This window comes from Chanodichthys erythropterus, chromosome 8, assembly GCF_024489055.1.
Source record: "Chanodichthys erythropterus isolate Z2021 chromosome 8, ASM2448905v1, whole genome shotgun sequence".
NCBI classification, from domain to species: domain Eukaryota; kingdom Metazoa; phylum Chordata; class Actinopteri; order Cypriniformes; family Xenocyprididae; genus Chanodichthys; species Chanodichthys erythropterus.
This window is the reverse complement of record NC_090228.1, coordinates 18,005,969-18,026,081: the sequence shown is the minus strand read 5'-3', so window position 1 is coordinate 18,026,081 and position 20,113 is coordinate 18,005,969. Positions and strand designations below refer to the sequence as shown.

General features: G+C 37.9%; 1 protein-coding gene across 6 annotated transcripts in view; it reads right to left on the bottom strand.

The window, feature by feature from the left end:
* syt1a (synaptotagmin Ia) overlaps positions 1–20,113 on the bottom strand; it is a 226,822-nt gene that overhangs the window by 89,398 nt on the left and 117,311 nt on the right. For all 6 annotated transcript variants that reach the window (XM_067392188.1, XM_067392196.1, XM_067392192.1 and 3 more), the window contains one exon: positions 14,367–14,444. The gene's annotated coding sequence lies outside the window, so the exon portion shown is untranslated. The remainder of the gene's footprint in view (positions 1–14,366; positions 14,445–20,113) is intronic.

Sequence of the window (20,113 nt, the reverse complement as noted above, 5' to 3'; positions counted from 1 at the left end):
GCGTTGATTTTAGGAGCCGTTTTGGGCATTTTGCTTTTTGCAATTACCAAATGGAGAGGTTGGAAGAGACTGGCTTGAAGTGTTGTCAAGGTCATGCCCTTCAGTGTGGAACACTCATCACTGGCTCAGTACGCAAACTGGGAAAAGGAAGAGTGGACTTGCTGCAGGTTGAATGCACTTCTGCTTACACGCTTCAGAGCACTCAGGTCCGATGCATGAAATACCGGGATCTCTCTCTTTGTGCCATATCAATCTCTGCCTCTCTCTCTCTTTGTTTCTCTCTCCCTCTTGACCTCATTCTCCTCCCTTCTCTTTTTCACACTCCGACTAATACTGCTCTCATGCTGTGACGGTTCATTTTTCCTTTGTACGTGTGTGCTTCAGGCAGCAGTATGTTCTATCTGACAGTTTACATTAGCAAAAGCCTCTCAGCAATAGAATACGCTGTTGGCCATTAATGACATCCACTCAGCTTCTGAACACACACAGATACTGGTCAGGTTTTGCTTTTCATGTACACTCTCGCCACCCTTAATATTATCCTATAACCTGTTCCACAACCCTTTTTTTCTATGTTGAACTAAACGAGAATTGTCGATAACACTTCAGTATGAAGAACACATATTCACTATTAACTACAACTTTTACCTCACTAAACTCTTAATTTATTGCTTATTAATAGGTAGTAAGGTTGTAATGTTCAAGTTTAGGTATTGGGTAGGAATAAGGGATGTAGAATAAGGTCATTCAGAATAAGGCATTAATATGTGCTTTATAAGTACTAATAAATATCCAATATACTAGTAATATGCAAGCCGTCTTTCATTTTAAAATTTTAAATAGGATATCCAAAAGGAATACATGTGGGTCAGAACAAGATTCCATCCATTAGGAATTGATTGGATTGTGACAAGTGGCTGTAACAAACCAGAATGGATATGTTTGAGGCATATCAACATAAAGAAACTATTTTTCCCACCAATGGCAGTGTTTGGGTAAAGCTATTCAGAAACATATATATATATATATATATATATATATATATATATATATATATATATATATATATTTATATAAATTGTGCATTGTCAGTAGATGGGATTTTATGGGATTACAGTCTCACGCTAATTTGCTAGTTAAATCTGGTCCTCTTTAAGGAAACCATGATAATCCAAGACTGATTAGATTGAATGTTTTTGTTTGAATGGATAAGGCATCTGGAATCAGTGGATGTGAAACCATCTTTCAACATCATACAATAAGATGCTAATGCAGCATCCTTTTGAGATAGCCATCTCCAAACATCTTTCTAAATGTGTATGATATAGTGCGTGGGATGATATTGATGGAACAGGAAGTGTGTGTGCTTACACAGCTAGCCATGCAGGAAATCAAACCCAGCGCAAACAGACTCAAAGCTTAATGATTACCCTTGTTAAGCCGTCTGCTCCAAACAGCAAACCTTTAGAGGGGGACGTGTCTCTCGCAGTCTTTTTTTATTTAAACAGATGTGTATTGGATCTCACAGTGCACTGCAGGTAGATGGTTTATATTCAGCTCCTTGACAGAGAAAATTGAGAGTCAGCCAACTGGTGCTAGAAGAGAGGTGAGAATGACAGCGACCTGTGCGTATGCTTGCCACATAACTGGAAGCTTATTGAGTCAAGGTGGGGGGAGTGTAGGATTTTTCCACATTTTCACCTTTGTTTCGCCAAAGCCATAATTACTTATGCCACATTGGGTTTATCTGCCATATCTCTCCAGCTCACAGAATACTATATGCATGTGCACTACCTTTGTCGCTTAAATGTGCATGGCAAGCGCACACACAGACCCATTTTACAACAACCACAGAGATCTGGCACTGAAAATGATGGATTGCTCAAGGAGTAAAACAACAGAGGAACACTATGAAATCGCACATATCAGTTGCTGGTAAGAATCAGGATGGATCCTGTTGCATAATCAGTGATGGCTGATCAGTATGCAGTTTACATAGAGCATAATACTGCCCTCTTGGGGACGATGGATCAAAATTAACAGAATGAATAACCTTTGAACAAGATTTAAAAAATAAGAAGACACCCAACTCACAAAAAGCATCCAAATCTGTGATCTCAGGTCAGATGGTTCTTGGGTGGCTAACTGACTGAGCGTCTCTTCTCGTTTAAGGCATAATAGCTCAATTCTCATGGGTGCATCTGTTACCATAGCAATGCTTGTATATACAATAAATACCAGACATGAGTATATTGTTCTTCAAGCACAATGGAGTTTTTAAACTGGGCAAGCTATTTTTGTATCTATTTATTTTGTAAAGCAAAAACTGGATGGATGGATGGATGGATGGATGGATGGATGGATTCAATCAATCAATCAATCAATCAATCAATCAATCAATCAATCAATCAATCAATCAATCAATCAATCAATCAATCAATCAATCAATGATTGACATGGTTCCACAATAATATGATGTTTATTTTTATTATTGTTGATTCTGTAAAGTAGCTTGGACTAGTGATAGACCAACAGATTCCATTTCAGTTTTCAGTTAATTTTTTGTGGTTTTTGTGTAAATATTGTGTAAAAGTTTTTAAATTAAATTTTTTAAATGACGGCAACACTTCACAATAAGGCTCATTTCTTAATATTAGTTAATGTATTAACTAACATTAGTTAATTAATTAACATTATATTAATAAAAATAAAAATGCTAGTTCAGTGCATTAACTAATGTTAACAAATACAACTACTGATTTTAATAATGTATTAGTAAATGTCGAAATTATCAATAACTAAGATTAATGAATGCTGTAGAAGTGTTGTTCATTCTTAGTCATGTTATCTAATGTAGTTAACTGATGTTAACTAATGAAACCTTATTGTGAAGTGTTAAAAATTTGATGTAAATGCAATTATGCACAGGAACATAGAGACCTACTAGGGCATCAGCTCATTTCCAAAGTCAGTTGCCAGGACTTAGCAAGGCGGACAGATTAGAATAAAATGGTCTAGAGAAGAGTACTTAATACAATAATCTCAGATGTGCTGGTGGCAGAGGATGGTCTGCTTTAGCACAGAAAAATAAATTAAGAATGGAGCTCTCAGCTGCCACATTAATGAGGTAAACCAGGAACAAAGAGCTCACTTACACCTGCTAACCACCACTGAGTGCCAACTCAGTGACTCTCCTCATATTAGAAAGTGAGAAAAAGAAAGTTAGAAAGAAATAAAACCGAGAATGTGCTAGGGAAAACAAATACTGCCTATTTCAAACAAAACATTATTGAGTCTGCACGCTCGTTGCAAACATGAACAAAAGGCTTTAGTCAATGTTCCATTCCGACAAATCTAATTTTTGCCATAAGTTTCTATTGGTAAAAGTTATTCCGAGACTGCCTGTTTTTTATAAGACTTGTATCCATCCAAGTGTGCAAAACCAATCTGAAAAGTGGGCAGGGTACATTGTAAATCTTATTCAAATAGGGATATTCAAAACAACAGTCTTTATTCACAAATCTTAAAAGACACCGAAAATATATAGACAACCACACAAACTGAAATGACATGGAACCATGAACTGAGGAAATGAAGGGCTTAAATACACAAGGGCTGTGTCCGAAATTGCCCCATACCCTTAAACAGGGCACAAGAGGACAGTCATCTGTATTGGTGTCCGAAACCATAGTAGACGATATTGAGTGCACTCATTCAATCCCACAATACACTGCAATAACGAGTGTACAACTGATGCATGCTCAAGAATACCCCAATGCACTGTGAGAGTCGCAAGCCGAATGAATGAATTTCACAGCTGAATCATTCTTCCATCCATTTTCCAAACCGTGCTGGTCCAATGTGGCTACAGTGTAGGAATAAATTAATCTTCCCTAAAGGTTTATACATAGTTTCCAAGACAGAGTTCAAGATAAATATTTTTATCTTACTACTGGAACCTTGTCTGGCTGTCAAGGAGTGAGTTTGCTATGTATTTTCTACTGTACAAGAGGCGTGATCAACAAGCATTATTCACGCAATTGGATAGTTCTTCAACCAATCAGATCAACGATCCGGGTGACGTACTTTTGCAGAGCGATGCGAAAACTCCAGACAGGGTTAGTTGGTATTGATTTGTAGCATTGATCAGCGGTTTGCAGAAGCAGCAATGGCATCGAGCGATTTTTGCAGGTTGTGCAAAAAAACATGAAAGTGAGTGGTATTTACACCCAGTCGAGCGATTTGTTTGCTAAACTAAAGAAGTCATTTAGCATCGTTGAGAGGTTAAATGGAATTGGATTGACGGTTGTGCGAGAGACGTCATCGTGTTATACCCTCCCAGAGCCATAGAAAGAGCTCTGTACCCGCCAATAGCGAGCAAGGTGGATAAGCCAGTCTGTGATTGGTTCCCGTAAAAGTTTAACAGATGCAGCAGAAATGAATGTACGGGTTTCCAGACTGAGTTGACGGGCAAAATCAAATCGCCGGCAGATCAGGCTGGGTTTACCCAGTCTAAGTGGAACAGCCACTTTTCTACGTTTAATTTATTACTAAACAGCAAGCACAAACTATTTAAAAGCGGCAGCCCTTCCAGTGCACTCAAGTGTCTGAATTCACTCACTCATTTTCATTACTCGTTTCTTCAAGTGGACTATACTAGTGGGGTAATGTAGGGAATAGTGAAAAAGGGTATAGGGGGTGATTTTGAACACAACAAGGGAGTAATGAGGTAACTGAATGAAAAACAGGTGAACGTAATCAGTAACTAAGGGAACTAAATAACAAACAGAACTCAGGTAAAGCAGAACAGGAAACAGAATGAAAACAAAACACAAAGAAAACTACAGACTAGAGCTTAGATCTTAGATCATGGATAATTAATTAGGTGAGAAAAGATTAGTAAACAAAATACATTTAAATGCATAGTATGAACTGCACTGTATGAATTATATATACACAGATTCTTAATAAAGCTTTGAAAGATATTCAGTCAAAAGCAGTGAATCATTTTCTTTTTCTTTTGTTGTTTGAACAACATTAACAGGCCTATGAAGCATAGGAACCTTTCAAATGCCATAATAGGGGCACTTTAAGTTCACAGACAATGCCACAAAAAAAGAAGCTTCAGTTTGGTCTTAACATTGTCATTGTAAGCATTTGGCTAGAGCAAATGACATATAAGTTATAACATATAACATATAATTTATAACGGTCAGTGCTCCCTTCCAGGGTACCATTAACACTGAAATGCCACTCATCTCCTCAACTCATACCGCTGAACACTACAATATCCTCCAGCCTCAGACAGAACCTTACTCCTCCTTGAATATACAACCACAAAATGGCTCTGTTTGAAAAATAAAGTAACCCTGAAAGTATGTTTCCAACTAGAAAAACACCAAGATGAATGAAGAATGCATAGAGAAACGGAGTGCAAATGCAGAAAAGGCCTTGATCAAAGCATATCTCCTGAGCGAGAGGACTCTCAGCCCAACAAAAGGTCAAGGGTACTTTAAGCTGTGAGAACTGGATGCACCCAATGAGCATCATTAACATGAGTGCTTGCCTGTTTCAACTTGCATACAGTATACACTGTCTGAGTTGCACAATACACCCATTAGGCCACTGCTACTGAATAGAGGCCTTTGAGAGATGCACTTTTGCATTTTGTCGCAAGTGCAAGTTTAATTACGTGAATAAAATTGATATTCACACAATCACCCCTTCATTAGTTTTCTAAAACATTTGCGTGCCACATGAAATACATTAGGGAAGTGGTTCTCAACTGGGGGGCCACGGCCCACTAGGGGGCCTCAGTGATCCTCCAGGGGAGGTGCCAGATAACTTAAAATGAATTTAAATATATTCATATATTTCATTAATTTTATTATTAATATGTTAAATTAAAAAAATTAAAGCACAACCTCTCTCGTTCGTATTCTGTGTTTGTTTCGGAAGCAGCCCAAGCCGATTCTCATCCCGTTGTGTGAAATACAGACTGAACGGCGGCTCAAAACACCCAACATGAACATAGGATAGGCAACACAAACTACATCTCTCAGCTGGATAAAGAAAACCAGTGTCGCTATATTTTGATGGATCACAATTGAAGGTAAAGACAATTACAGTAACATACAGGAGTCGTACAATCGGCATGTGCGAGTCCATTATTATAGAGGAGTAAAAAAAGAAAATGATACATTTAGCCCTGGTTCACTTAGGGGGCTTTCACACTGGCAGTTTAGTCCGAAACGGGGCACAGTTCGCATGAAAGTTCGCTAATGCTAAAGCTGTCATGTGAACCCGGGTGCGCATTAGGATGCTGAAATGGTTCTGAACTGTAATGGGCAACGTAACTCCTATGATGAGAAAAAACAGGTATGCTTGAACACTGTCCTTTTAAGGGTCACATCTTGTGACATCATGGGCCCTATTTTAACGATTTAAACGCAAAGTGTAAAGCGCACGGCGCAGGTGCACTCAGGGCGTGCCCAAATCCACTTTTGTTATTTTAACGACGGAAAAACGGTCCGTGTGCCGGGGCGCATTTTTGAAATGGGTTGTCCCTGTTCTCTTAATGAGTAATGGGCGTAATGTTCAATAAACCAATCAGAGTGTCATCTCCCCTTCCCTTTAAGAGCGAGATGTGCTCGCGCCATGGCGGATTGATATTTACATGGTGGAATTTGTTGGCGGAAAAGCTGAAATTACCTGTTAAGTGGCCAGTCAATCTTTCAGTCGTCATTATAAGTAGTAATAGGCTGAATTGAAAATCATCATTACATTTTTATGTAACCTACACAATAATATTCTTTTACACTGTAATCCTTTTGTTTTTAATATTTGGCAAAGTCAACGTGCACTGTGGACGCGCCCAGAGGTGCAGTTTCTACCAACGCGCTCTAACAAAAAAATATTGCTCCATTGACTTTACACTTTAGACCAGGTTTGAGTTGGTCTATGGCGCAGTCTATTTTCAGCTCCTTAAAATAGCAATGCGCCTGAACACACCTCTTTTTTAGACCAGCACGCCCATGGGCGCACTAACTGGCGCAAATGCATTTACTAATTTAAGGACGTGGCGCTGAACGGGAAAACGCGAACGGCACCGGATGCAAACTAGCAAACACACTTGCGCTGCGCCTTGCGTCGCATTGCGCGGGTGTATTATAGGGCCCCATGTCTTGTTTTTGGTTCGTTTAAATGTCTTTAGTCCATGTTGCATTCATATTTCAGTCAAACAGCACCAGAGATTGTTTGGAACTGGATGTCCCCTCTCTCACAAATCCTCCAAACCTGCCAAGTGTGAACACACCCTTATAAAGATGTTCCAAGGCGGCTTTGCACAATTTTGTAGACATCATTTCAAAGCTGGCAAATCTAACACAATTATAATCAGATTAAAATGAACTGAATTGATAGAGTGTGTTTGCGTGCATATCTGGAGCAGATATATGCAGGAGATTTTAAATGCATTTTAAGCAGAGAAACCTCTCTTAATTACATCTGATATTTTAATTATGCTTCCCGTTTGCCAGGAGCATCAACCTGCCAGACTCAAGCGAAACAGCTTTATTTTCATCATTTCATCACTGTCTCTTTCTGTCTTTCTCTGGATGCCTAAGCACCCACCATGTTTTCTTCGGTGAACGCAGGTGTTAATTTCGGAGTTGTCGGTGGCGAACGCTACCAAACTAGATGCAAGCACAAAAACATGTGCGCGCACCCCCTCTCTTCTCCTCCTGACACCTGTGGAAGCCATTGTTTCTGACAGGAGAGGAGGACATGCTGCAGATGTTTGGATGGTAATGAAGTGTGAGAGAGGGGGACGTCCAGGACGTCCATTGTAATCATACTCTGCACTTCCAATCCTTGGCCCCTTCACTTAATTAATGCAGATCTAGTCAGACTGGGTAGGGTGGAGATGTGTAAATCCAGATGCTGCTATTTTGCCCGTTGCCCATCCTGTCGAGAAAGCCAGTGTAAACCAGTTTGAATTTTAGTAAATTTTAGTTTATGAAAATTAAGTGTTGCTATTCAGGATTTATTCCAACACAAAGCTAATACTTGTAGATGAAAGCATAATTCTTCAAAGATCTAGTAGGATTCCTTTGTCCTCCAGCATCTGGTAAACATGTGCTCTCCATGTTAGCGAGGAAGACTGAGGAAGTCGGTCCCACTGGGATCAATTTAATGGAGGCTTCAGAGAGTTGGAGTGAGCTGCTGTGATTTAACGTCTACAAGTGCCGCCTCATTGACCATTCCACTCAGGGTGAGTAATTAAGACTTTTTCATAGCCCCAGTTTGACCCGATGACCTCAGACTGAGAGGAACTCCACAATTGTACTGCAAACAAAGGCGCTTGTTTATATACAGTACACTCATACATAGTGCCTCACTCTTATACGTTCTACACATTTAAAACTCTATACAAGTCAGTGACAAATAAGCATAAAAAAAATGTTTAAAACATGTGCATAGTTCTTAAAAAGATATATATATATATATATATATATATATATATATATATATATATATATATATATATATATTTGCTTTTCATGTTGTTTTCATATGGTTTTGAAAAACTTTTACAGCATTTTCAAAAAAAAAGAGAAAAAGATGCTTAAATTTAATGAAGATGGAGATGCCACATGGCATCTGACAACCTGAACTAACCTAGCATTGTCATAAATCCAATTAAGAGACTTTGTAACAAACAGTTATGAGGGTTTAAAGGTTTTTTTCCCTGTTTTGTTTTTGTTTGTTGAACCGAATGACATGTGCCCCCTACAAATATCAAAATGCATGTAAATTCAGAAATTTTGAATATAACCCTTATCATAGCTATGAATTGCATTTGTATGCATTAAAATATCTGGAAATTAAAAACAGAGTCACGTCATTGATCCAATTATCAAACAAAACCGGCATAAAAAATACCCAGTCTGGACAGATGAGGCTATGTTTTTGTGTGGGTCTCTATGGTAGGCTCGGTGCTGTGGATTGGGCTGATGATCAGGTCAGCTTTGTGTTTGTCAAGAGACTGATAATTAAATTATCATGCATACAACTGCTGCACCATCCGGTTAAATCCCGGCCACGTAATGAAGCAGCACATTAGAATCAGCCCCCTTATGCTGTAATCATGACTTCTGGTTTCTTCAACGCTAGCCTTGAAGTCGATTGATTTGAAAACATTCCTCAAGAGTGACGTCCATTTAAGTGTTTGTGGACTGAAGGCCTCTAGGAACAATGGCTCTGAAATACGCATTTAGAAATACGCAAACAAACCTACTCATACTGAAAGTCTTAGACTACAATGAAACAGGAAGAGAGAGTGTTGAGGAAAGAAAGAGAGAGGCTGAGAGTGACAGAGGCAAGTAGACAGTTTACCTACAAATGAAGAATGTAATTTATGCAATTGCCTGCCATATATGATTTATTTTATTTTTTTTTTCTTTGTATAAAAAGGGACAAATTCTGAAATATGAACATATGCAAATACATTTCCGAGAGTTTTGGAATGGGTTTAGAAAATGAAAACTGAACTTTCATTTTTGAGTGAATTTTAAAATGAACTGGTTGCTTAAGTCAAAATTTAGCTGGCCACAGGTGATTCTCATACGTTTTCAAAGTTTGTGGTTTTAACATTAGCAATATTCATCCACTTTCATAATAACTTCCACTATTAAGTTGTGTTTTCAAAGCAGTGAACTAGGTGTTGGAATCTGTTCTCTTTGCCAGACAGTATTATTAAAATTCATGTCACGTCCTTAATTGCCTGTCAGTCTGAAATGATGAGAACTGCCAGGTTAAAGTCCACTCAAATAGGCTTAAGTCATCATAGCATATATTGGTTTTCCTCTTTCTCAGAGGCCTTTGCAAAAGAAATGGCAAAATAGTGGCCGGTAGCACACATGCGAGCGCAGCAGGTGATGCATGTGTGAGAGAACACAGTATTTTAGCACTCCCCGGGATCCAGTATTAAGTAAACTAATGACCCAACAACACAGCCGGGCATTGGTAATACATCATGATGCCTAAATGAATTGCCCTGTCCCACAGCAATGGGACATCAATAGATTCCTTGTAAAACACAGCAGTCGTGTGCGGAAGCCTTCATAATGGGAAAACGTGCTTAAACATGTAAGTGAGTCATTGTTGAAAGGATCAATAACACTTGCTTTTTGCTGAAGTCCAGGTGAAATCAAAATGGACCCCATTTACTTTCTTAATATACATAGCAGATCAATAAAATGGTTAGGTACGAAAAGTCGGTCTGAATGTCACATGTGATTTGTCTGTTCAAATTAATGTATAAAAAAATGGCAGATGGGCTGAATGAAAATCCTAATTAACACTGTAACAGAAGAGGTTCATTTAAAACAGCAAATATACCCCAGTTCCTTTAGGAAACACCAAGTACTGCACAACTTTTCCTATAATAGTCTGTTCATGCCAACTGCAGCAGCTCTGAGCATGTGACCAAAAGGTCAAATCCTACTGGCTGGTCAGTTTTTTCTTGTAGTGCAATGAAAAAGAGATCTGAAACCTGTTGCATTGATGGCATGCAATATACGTTTTGCTCTGAAAAGATGCATTAACTGCGCAGTAAAAAAGATTATTGCTCCAAATTTTGACACAGGTTGTCCAGTTTTACACGAGAATCACATCGTTAAAGCTGCTGTCCGTAACCTTTTTTGTGTTCAAAATTTACAAAAATTATATAACGAGAATGTACAACATGAATCCATTTTTCAAACCGTGTTTTTGTCTTATACCCAGAATCATTACGGTACACTTATAATAAGTGTTTATATTTGGACTATTTCAGACCGGACTGGTAGGACCCGCCGCATAGACAAACACGGAGAAAAATAGCTCCGACTACAATGTTCCTCCGCAAGACGTGTGCAGTTCTGTTTATTAACCGCTAGAGGGCCACAAATTGCGGACTGCAGCTTTAAAGTCTTCCAGTTACTACATATTCAGCACAATAATCCCACATCTTAAATTAATTTTAACATGTTACAGATAAAGCTTAGCTGAGCAAGTATCTAAAGGGATCTTATTCCGATTGACAAGATCCCTACGCAGTGTTCACTGCTACCTACTCCTTGAGCACGGGATATCTGTTGAAGTTCACTTCACTTCAAAATGCATTCATTTGCAACACCCTTGCAATGTTATCAAACACAGACGAAACTCAAGTCGCGCAGGAATTTAGAGGAGTTTAAAGTTTATTGCTATACATAATATACCTTTATAAATATTTTTTTTATAAATTACCATACTTTCATTTAATATAATGTGTATAAAATCCATATAAATACTTATTAATATAGTATCCATATACATATTAATTAGACACTTCACTTAATCTAATTTGTCAAATTCAAAAGCCCTAAACTGAATAATAAAGCTATGTTGCGATTTAATATGAAAACATGTCTTTTTATCTTATTTAACGCGTAATTATGATAGTGGACTTAGTGGATAGTCTTACAGACTTTACATCCACCAACAGCAGCATACAAACACACCTGCTTTGGATTGGAATCTCCCCTAAGATGGTGAAATACTCTTTTATGTACACTTCGCAGGGCACATATGGTGAAATGGGGGAGGCACGACGAATAGAATTGGAAACCCCTGCTCTAACACAACCATGGCACCACTGTGGCCCATCACCTTGGAGGTGTCCTTGGCAATAGTAATCCACCATTAGAAGTGTATAACTTACCTATGCTCATTTATTTACAGGCAATGACAACAAAAAGTATCTGATTTGGCCACACTCAACGAGAAGTTTAATTGGAATCTGAATTGGAATGACAGCAAGACAAATTTACTGAATTGTCTCTTTATCAACATTTAAAAATTACACAGGCAATGTGATTTAGTCAAAAATATCATTTATATGAATTTCTTTTTAATTCTACTACCTTATATTTCTGTTTGTCACAACAGCTCAAATTAAAGACTTTAATGGGAATCTTCCTTGTGAAAAAGAAGTGCACTTACTTGTATTGAATGTGTGCACAAATCTAAGTAAATGTGTGTTTTTTTTAAACTGTACTTCAAGAAAATACAATATTAATTAAATAAATGGCCACTTTGGTATGCTTCGAGTATATTTTCATGACTGTTTCTTATTACAGTTAAGTGTATTTTTAGAACTGCAATTTGTAATAATTAAAGTCCATTTCAAATGAATGTTGTTATTATTTGTTGTGTTTCCAAGAAGTACGCTTCTTTATTTTAATGTACAGTACTACAGTACTAAAGCACACTACCCTGTTGAAAAAAAAAAAAAAAACCCAGCATGGTTATAGCATGGAGCTGGTTATAAGATGGTCCTGGGCTGGAGCACTTGACCAGCTTAAACCAGCTCATGACCAGCATATGCTGTTTTTTTCAACAGGGTATAGAACTGTAATTCTTTTTCAGAAGGGATATAAGGTATTTAATTGAATGATGCACAACCTTGGCTTCTAGCTTAATGCTATATTGCTACAAACACTAGTTTAGGTTGAGGATGCGAAAAGAAAGTATGAGATATGTAAGAACAACTGTGAGCTCTTGTTTTTAACCTCATTGGCTGTAATTGCTAGCAGTGAATTGTGTTGTCATCATGGGCTGTGCAGAAGACCCTGCAGGGACAAATGTGGTGGCGTGAGAGTTCCCTGCCCAACTGAAGCATCCACCGTTCTCCTTCAAGCCCACGCTCTGCCACTTTGGATATGTCATGACCAATAAGGATGAAAAATTGGACCGTTCGCGCCAATCCTGCTCTGAGACCAGCCTCCTAGTCCTTCCGCACTAGCCTGAAGTTCCAGAGCCCCTTGTGCTCAAAACAAAATGGCATTTTAACAAGGACTGAATCAAACACAATGCCTCCCCAAATGGCTACTCAGCGTCCTTTACCAGGCCAGATGCTAACAAAAGATGCTAAGCATGCAAGAGTATAGTGCTACTAATCACAACCAGAGCCTTTACCTAGATGGTTTACACAGGTATAACAGTGTTAACTAATTCTTTGCACAATTAAAATACATAAAAATCATTGTATATGTGTGCTTGCAGTTCTATCATCCTTCTTTGAACGTCTGCATAGTCTGACCTCACGTATAGAGTCAACAGTGTCCTTGCAGAGTGTGTGGGCTTTTCTACCTACTCAGTTCGAAACTTTGAAGGACAACAGCACTAAAATGCATTGAAAAGAACACAGACCCACATAAGTGTTGACCTTAAACGGCTTTAAAAACTGCTGAAATCCCTTCCTTTATCCTTTATCAATACACAGAGTTCAAAATTTTAACCTTTTTCTGCTTCTGAAGGGTAAAATCCAGCTTAATGCTGACGTCCCCTCCCCCTGAGGACTTTTAATATTTTCTCGACGACTTGACTATCCATATTTCAATAAGGTGTGTTTGTGTCTTCTCCATCCAGAGAGCGAAATCAATACTGCATTAGTAAAACTCTTTAACCCATGAAGGGGAAACAGATAGCTAAGTCACACAAACCTTTTCACTCCAGCACCTCCCACATGAGAGCAAATAGGCTGCTTGGAAATTGGGCTGCAGCCTTTGCATTTGACATATTGAATGAAAATGACAGATTGACAGAGGTAGAGCATACTGTTTTATATTATTTGGAGCATGTATTGATTTCCTCAGTGACTCGAAATAAGGTATTTGAACCAGGTGGACATTTGAGACATATCATGGAAGTCATTGAAACCTGATTTGACTGGTTAGGACACACCAGCAAAACTCAATTTACCAAGGTTGTCATGGTGGTATCCTTTTTTATTATGTTCCTTGCAAACCTTAAAGTATTTTTTATTTTTATATTTTAAATATAACAATTAAATTAGCTTTTGCATTGTTCAGTTTCAGCCCAACACATTCAGAATTTTTGGCTTTGGAAATTTTATTGTTTGCCGCATTGCTGGGTCATGCTTGGTTAGGACGCTGTGAAAATTCATTCTGGTCTAAGATGGTTTTTTCAGCAGGACGTGTTGGGTGAACGCTTGCTGTGTGGGGCTTTGCACAGAAGTTTTGTGTGGAATTTTGACTGGTGTGCCATGTGGCTGTGTGAATTAGCAGTGCGTGAGGCATGTCTGGTGTGTATGGTTTGTTTAGATGCCGTGTGTGTGTGTGTGTGTGCTGTGGTTGGCTGGGTGGCAGGTGATAAAGGCTGAGTGGACAGATAGGGGATGAAAGCCGTGCAGGTGTTTGGCTGTGAATGGACAGGGAACCTCTTCAGCCCCCTGGCATTTCTAATGAAACCAAACGGATGCATGCGTATCTGTGTGTTTGTGTACGTCTGGTCTTTGAAGCCACAGGACAAAGACTAACCTTTAACTCAAGGTAGCTTGCTGCTGAAGCTGGCCTCAGACTTTCTTTCTCACTGAAGTCACTGGGAGCAGCGTTCTTCTGAAAAAGAAAGAGCAGAGTTCAACAAAAAGTAATATAGTGTATAACAATGTTTCATCTATATATATATATATATATATTAAGAAAATTTAAAAAAAAAGTAGTTTATTAAAAAAAAAAAAAACTTTAAATTAGGTCAATTATAATTCCTAGGAAAGACTACAATCTCAAAAACTATACTTATCAAGCCTACTTTTCATTAATAGTTATTGTTTCTTGGTCAAATAGCCAATGAAATAAGAAAGTTTCTTCAAGTTTTATTTCTTCAGCTCAAATCAGGATAAATAAATAAATAAACATTTTAAACTTTAAATGAATCTCGCTCAACCTGTTTAACATAATGTGCAAGGAGGAAATGGGAAGATGTTCTTATGGCACAATCAATAGAATCAAATGCAAGCATTAAGAAATAACCCATAAAGCCAGTGTCATTTCCTCTTGTTGATTTTCCAATCAGCTTGGTAATCTCACTCTCTCAGTGGGGAAGACGAGTTCAGTATCGACAGGTTGGTTTCACAGCTGACGTCCCGTGTGTTCATTTGCGGGCTGCTTGAATTTTGTAATGTGCTGTGGAACCGGTATAAAGAGCAGTCTAAGATCTCCGCACCATAGGTGCTTCCTGTCACTGGGGCATGGGCTAAATATCCTGCTCATAAAGCAGGTGAACAAGGATGGAGTAACAACACTCCACCCTCAAGAAGGACTCTGGGATAGTTATTTACTCACACTATTATCTTTCTAAACCTTAGAAAAAAACACTATAAACCCAGCACAAAAGTAGTCTATATGAATTGTGCGTTATACTGCAAGTTTCCAGAAGTTATATGATAGCTGTGGGTTAGAAACAGACTGAAATTTAAGTCATTCACTGCATCTGAAATCTCATACTGTCTGAGCAGGTACTACATTTAGTGAAGAAGTTCACTACCATTAAAAAGTATATTCTATATAGTATGAATGTGAATAGTATGAGAACCAGATGTACAACATCTGCCATGTTGGCTTTAACTCACATCTAATAAAGTAGAATCTGAGCGAAAGTATTAGATCATTCAGACATTTTTCGCCTACTGTCTTTTGAATAGGCCTACTATGATTTTGGACATACTACTCTTTTGGCATACTGTTTTTCGCCATATCGCCATATTCAGACGCAGTGATTGAAAATTTTCCTCTTCACTGTATCATTGTAGTGAGCAATTCACATTCTCTAATGATATATGAGAAACCATTGTCATTTGATGATTCATGGACGGCCTTTTCATCGAACCTGCTGATATAGTTCACATATCAGACTAAATCTGTTCATGAATCAGACTGATACGATTCACTAATCAACTCACTGACTCAATGATTCAGTAGCAGCAGATCTTTAGTTAACAACTCACTGGAGGGGAGGATTGTCAGTGAATAATTACTTTAGTAGTGAATAAATAATGAATTGGGGTTTGTTTCTCACACAAAGCTATCATGTGACCTCAGAAGACTTGGAATATAGTATAGACCACTATTATGGTGCTGTTTTGGTGTTTTTAGCCACGGCCACTGTGAACTACTGTTGTCGGGATTAGGGCTGTGTGGCGCAGTTGGAGGTGTATTGGCAAAAGGGGAGATTGAAACTTTGTTTATCAGTTTGAAGTGCCTTAACAGGTAGCAGTCCTGTCATATGAGGAAGATCCATTTAGATCTGCTCTGATAGATAGATCTGTTTAGATCCACTCTGACGGACAACAACAACAAAAACTCCCTAAGTCTTCCTAGCTCATCCATCCAGATAGCAAGCGAAATTCTCTGTTTTTCTATCCCTTATGTTCTATTTTTATTATTCTTCTTTATGTAAATCACTTTGAATTACCATTGTGTATGAAATGTGCTATACAAATAAAATTGCCTTGCCGATTGAAATTACTGTAGATTCTTAAAAAAAAAGTCAAAAAAACGACCAAGGAAAAAAACTAATTATTTTCAGAGCACAGCACACACATTTGGTTAAAGCTATTTGAATACTAGGACGGAAAACTGCACTATTCAACGGGCAGCATGTGGCTGCCAAGCAGAGCAGATTGTTGAGGTGACTATTTAAAGTAATCAAATGGGCAAGCGCACATGGACTAGATTATTTTCATCTTTCTTTAATGTTAAACTAAAAAAGTGATTTGTCTTTGTCATTGGTGAAGCCCAGTTATTGATAGCATTGTGTGCGCACTGCAGCGACCGCTATGAGAAAGAGAAAGCCTTGGAGGGAGGGGGAACAAACCGAGTTTCTCATCCATATCCTCTCTCTCTCTCCTTAGAGGCTCTTTATCCAAGATTTGATGCACAGATTAAAAGCTATTACTTTAGACTGGCAGGTGCGGAAAGGCAGTGCACGGATAGACAATCACATATGGAAAAAGAAAACAAAAGCCTAATGTGTTATCAGTCAAATAAATAACACCTTGCTGGCACCGGGACAAAAATCCCAAGGTCTAAAGAATTATTTCCTTATACCAACATAAATTGGGGAATTCATGAAGATGGAAGTGCACCCGCTGTTACCGTATACTTGCACAATGTCTGCAAGGTTTAAATGCTGGTTCACTAAAGAAATTATGCTAATCAAGTAACAGTGCAAACATGCCAGCAAAATCCATCCTGTGAATTAGTTCTGAGTGCTAGGTTGTGATGGATGCAGCAGATTACCATGATTTGGCATATTTTACTGAAACTGTACAGCATCACTCCAGTGTGATTCAGACAGGTCTGCACGGGATTATTTTTTCAATGTCATTCCCGCAAGATTACATATTGTTCCCACCTGCTTCCGCCAAATATATCTTAGATTTTATCACGCTCCGGCCTGAAACTTTCACGTTTTATCCCGTTCCCGGAAAAAGTCAGCGGTTGGGCTAAATATTTGACCAATGTGCTGGACAGTTTTATTTAATCCAAATATTGTTTAAAAATGACTATATGGCTGGCTTAAATGAACCCAAAATAAAATTAAAACTAGAGGCTATACTAGAGGCAACAATAATAATAATCAAAAGGTGAACATTTATTAATAAGCAATTTAATAAATGCTTATTGTTTCATTATTATTCATTAAACGTATTAATAAATGCTAAACATATTAATGTTAATTTCCAACATATTTTGGGTTCATTTTAAGCAAGCAATACAGTCATTTTTAAACAATAGTTGAGTTAAATAAAACTATCCAGCAGGTTGGGCAAACATTTAACCCAACCGCTGGTTTAAAACAACCAAAATGCTGGGTTTGTCCAGTTTCAACCCAACATGGGTTGTTTTTAACCCAGCATTTTCTTTAGAGAGCAGTAACATTGTGAAATATTATTACAATTTGAAATATCTGTTTTCTATTTTTAACACATATTAATGCATTTTTTTATGTTATTTATTCCTGTAACATTATAAATGTCTTTACTGAAACTTTTTATTAAATTGAATACATCCTTGCTGAATATAAGTATTGATATATTTCATAAATTCTTAAAATAAACAATGTTGGTAGCGTAAATAAAATATTTTCAAATAAATAAAATGTTTTAAATAAATAACAAGGTCATTAACCAAACAATGTTAATTGCTTCTGACAAATTGCATAATTGTTCGAATAAAACTTAATTTACATACAAAGAAATTCTGAATGTGTCTGACAATGAGTGTATTTACAAGCACAATCCCTGCTTAACCTGGAAAGGCCATGTAGACACCTCACAGGGTGTTTTATTGGGGAAAGCTCATGAACTGTTTACGTTAAATTGATCCAACTGTTTTGTGAATTTGCCTTTCCATTTTGGAGACTTGCCAACAATGGTGGAAATGGTTCCCTTATATGACATGAACTGGTAACACTACCTGTGTGATATAAACTGCTGAAGATAAAATGATGTGAGTATACATAACACATAATTAGAACAAGAATGAATGTTTCTTAGCGTCGCTGATGTTGACCCACACTCTGCGGTGTGCTTTGGGTATCACTTCTCCCGGTTGGCTGGCTGTGGTCATGTTCCAGCTTTGAGTCCATTAGAGTTGCTTTGAAACTACTTATGTGAGGTCTGAACCGCTGCCAGAACGAACAGCTGCTTCGGTGTGTAAATCATCCTGTATAATGCAGAGGCTGTAAGCATGAGAATGCCCAGTCTCCCTGCCCACCAATCAATGAAGCGCCAGAAATCTGACAGCTCCTACCGACAAGCTCTCGAAACAAACGACACGAGTGGCACAATGACGGTCCCTGATGCCCGTTTGTCTGCCGTCTACTCACCAGTTAATTAGTTTCAACAGTTTTTTTTTTTTTTTTGTGGCCATGAAAGAATGACTTGTCATTCAACATCCCTGTCTCTTACAGTTTCCTTTGATGACTGGCTTCTCTCTTCATCCCTCTTTCTCTTTCATTCCTTCAGTACAGCTCTACTTCATTGTTTTTGTTTGCGAAGCTGTCGTGTCCTCGTTTACGTTCTTTGCAGTTCTTGCTAAAAATTGGGTTGCATTAAAATGAGAATGAAATTCCAATGTTAAATTTGGCAACATATTGCCATGTTTTTAGTCACCTTCTATCTACTGTCAGATGTAGACTAGCTCAACTATTTCATTAAGTCTATGTGAAGTAGTTTTGTTTGCAAAAACTGACCAATTTATTTATTTTTTTTCAGTTTAACTTTGCAAGCTGTTTCATTACCAGATCATTTCATGCCCCACAATATGCAGTGTTGTATTTTTTTCAAATTCAAAGTGTTAATCACATTATTATTCTTACTTGCCTGATATTTCTTGTTTATTTCTTTTTTCTTAACAGTAACCTTAGCACATTTTGACTTAGATTTTTTTAACTTGTTTACTGTCAGTTGACGTTATTGCTAAAGGTACTATTGCTCATACTTATGATTAACAGTATGGCCAAGAAAGGTTAATTGTCAATTGTCAACAGTGTAGGAATGTTGTATGAAATCCAGCTCACACTTTCAAATAAAGCAGCTTTCTGTTAGTCAATGCAGTTAATTACCATGACCAACTTGAACCCATTGTTGTTTGGGGAAATCTTTCGCTGTCACGAAAAATTCCCAATTTCATGGATTCCTACTGAAATGATTGGATTACGCTTTTGTGATCTCGAAAAATACCCTGAGACTAGCATTAAAAAAAAAAACAAAAAAAACAAAACAATCTGAGCCATGATATCATAGAGATGCAAGGGTAAGTTCTTTGGACTTTGGTACTAACCACCAAGCAACCATCCAGAATCTGTATATAGCAACTGCACAGCGAAACCCTAGTAACTACTCACCACAACCTAGCATCCCGGCAAGAGTTTTGCACAGGCTAATGCACTCACATTTTCTTCGAAATTCGAAAAATCTATTTTTTTCCCCCTGTCGAAAGGAACAGTGTGATTTACATACTCTGTTTTTGTTCAATCATCTGTACTCTCATTACATGCCTGTGCACAGCATCCCTTGAAAGGTCAATAATTGTAATGTAGCTGAAGCTTGTGTTGAGTTATGTTACCCTACAAGCAGCCAGGATGCGTTTACATGCTATCATGAAGCCACCCAGAGCAACCGCTGCAGATGGCACTGTGACATATTTCATATCCATGTGATTCAGAACAGAAGAAAGTGGATTAAACTCAATCCATGTCTTTTAATTGCTTTCACGTCCTG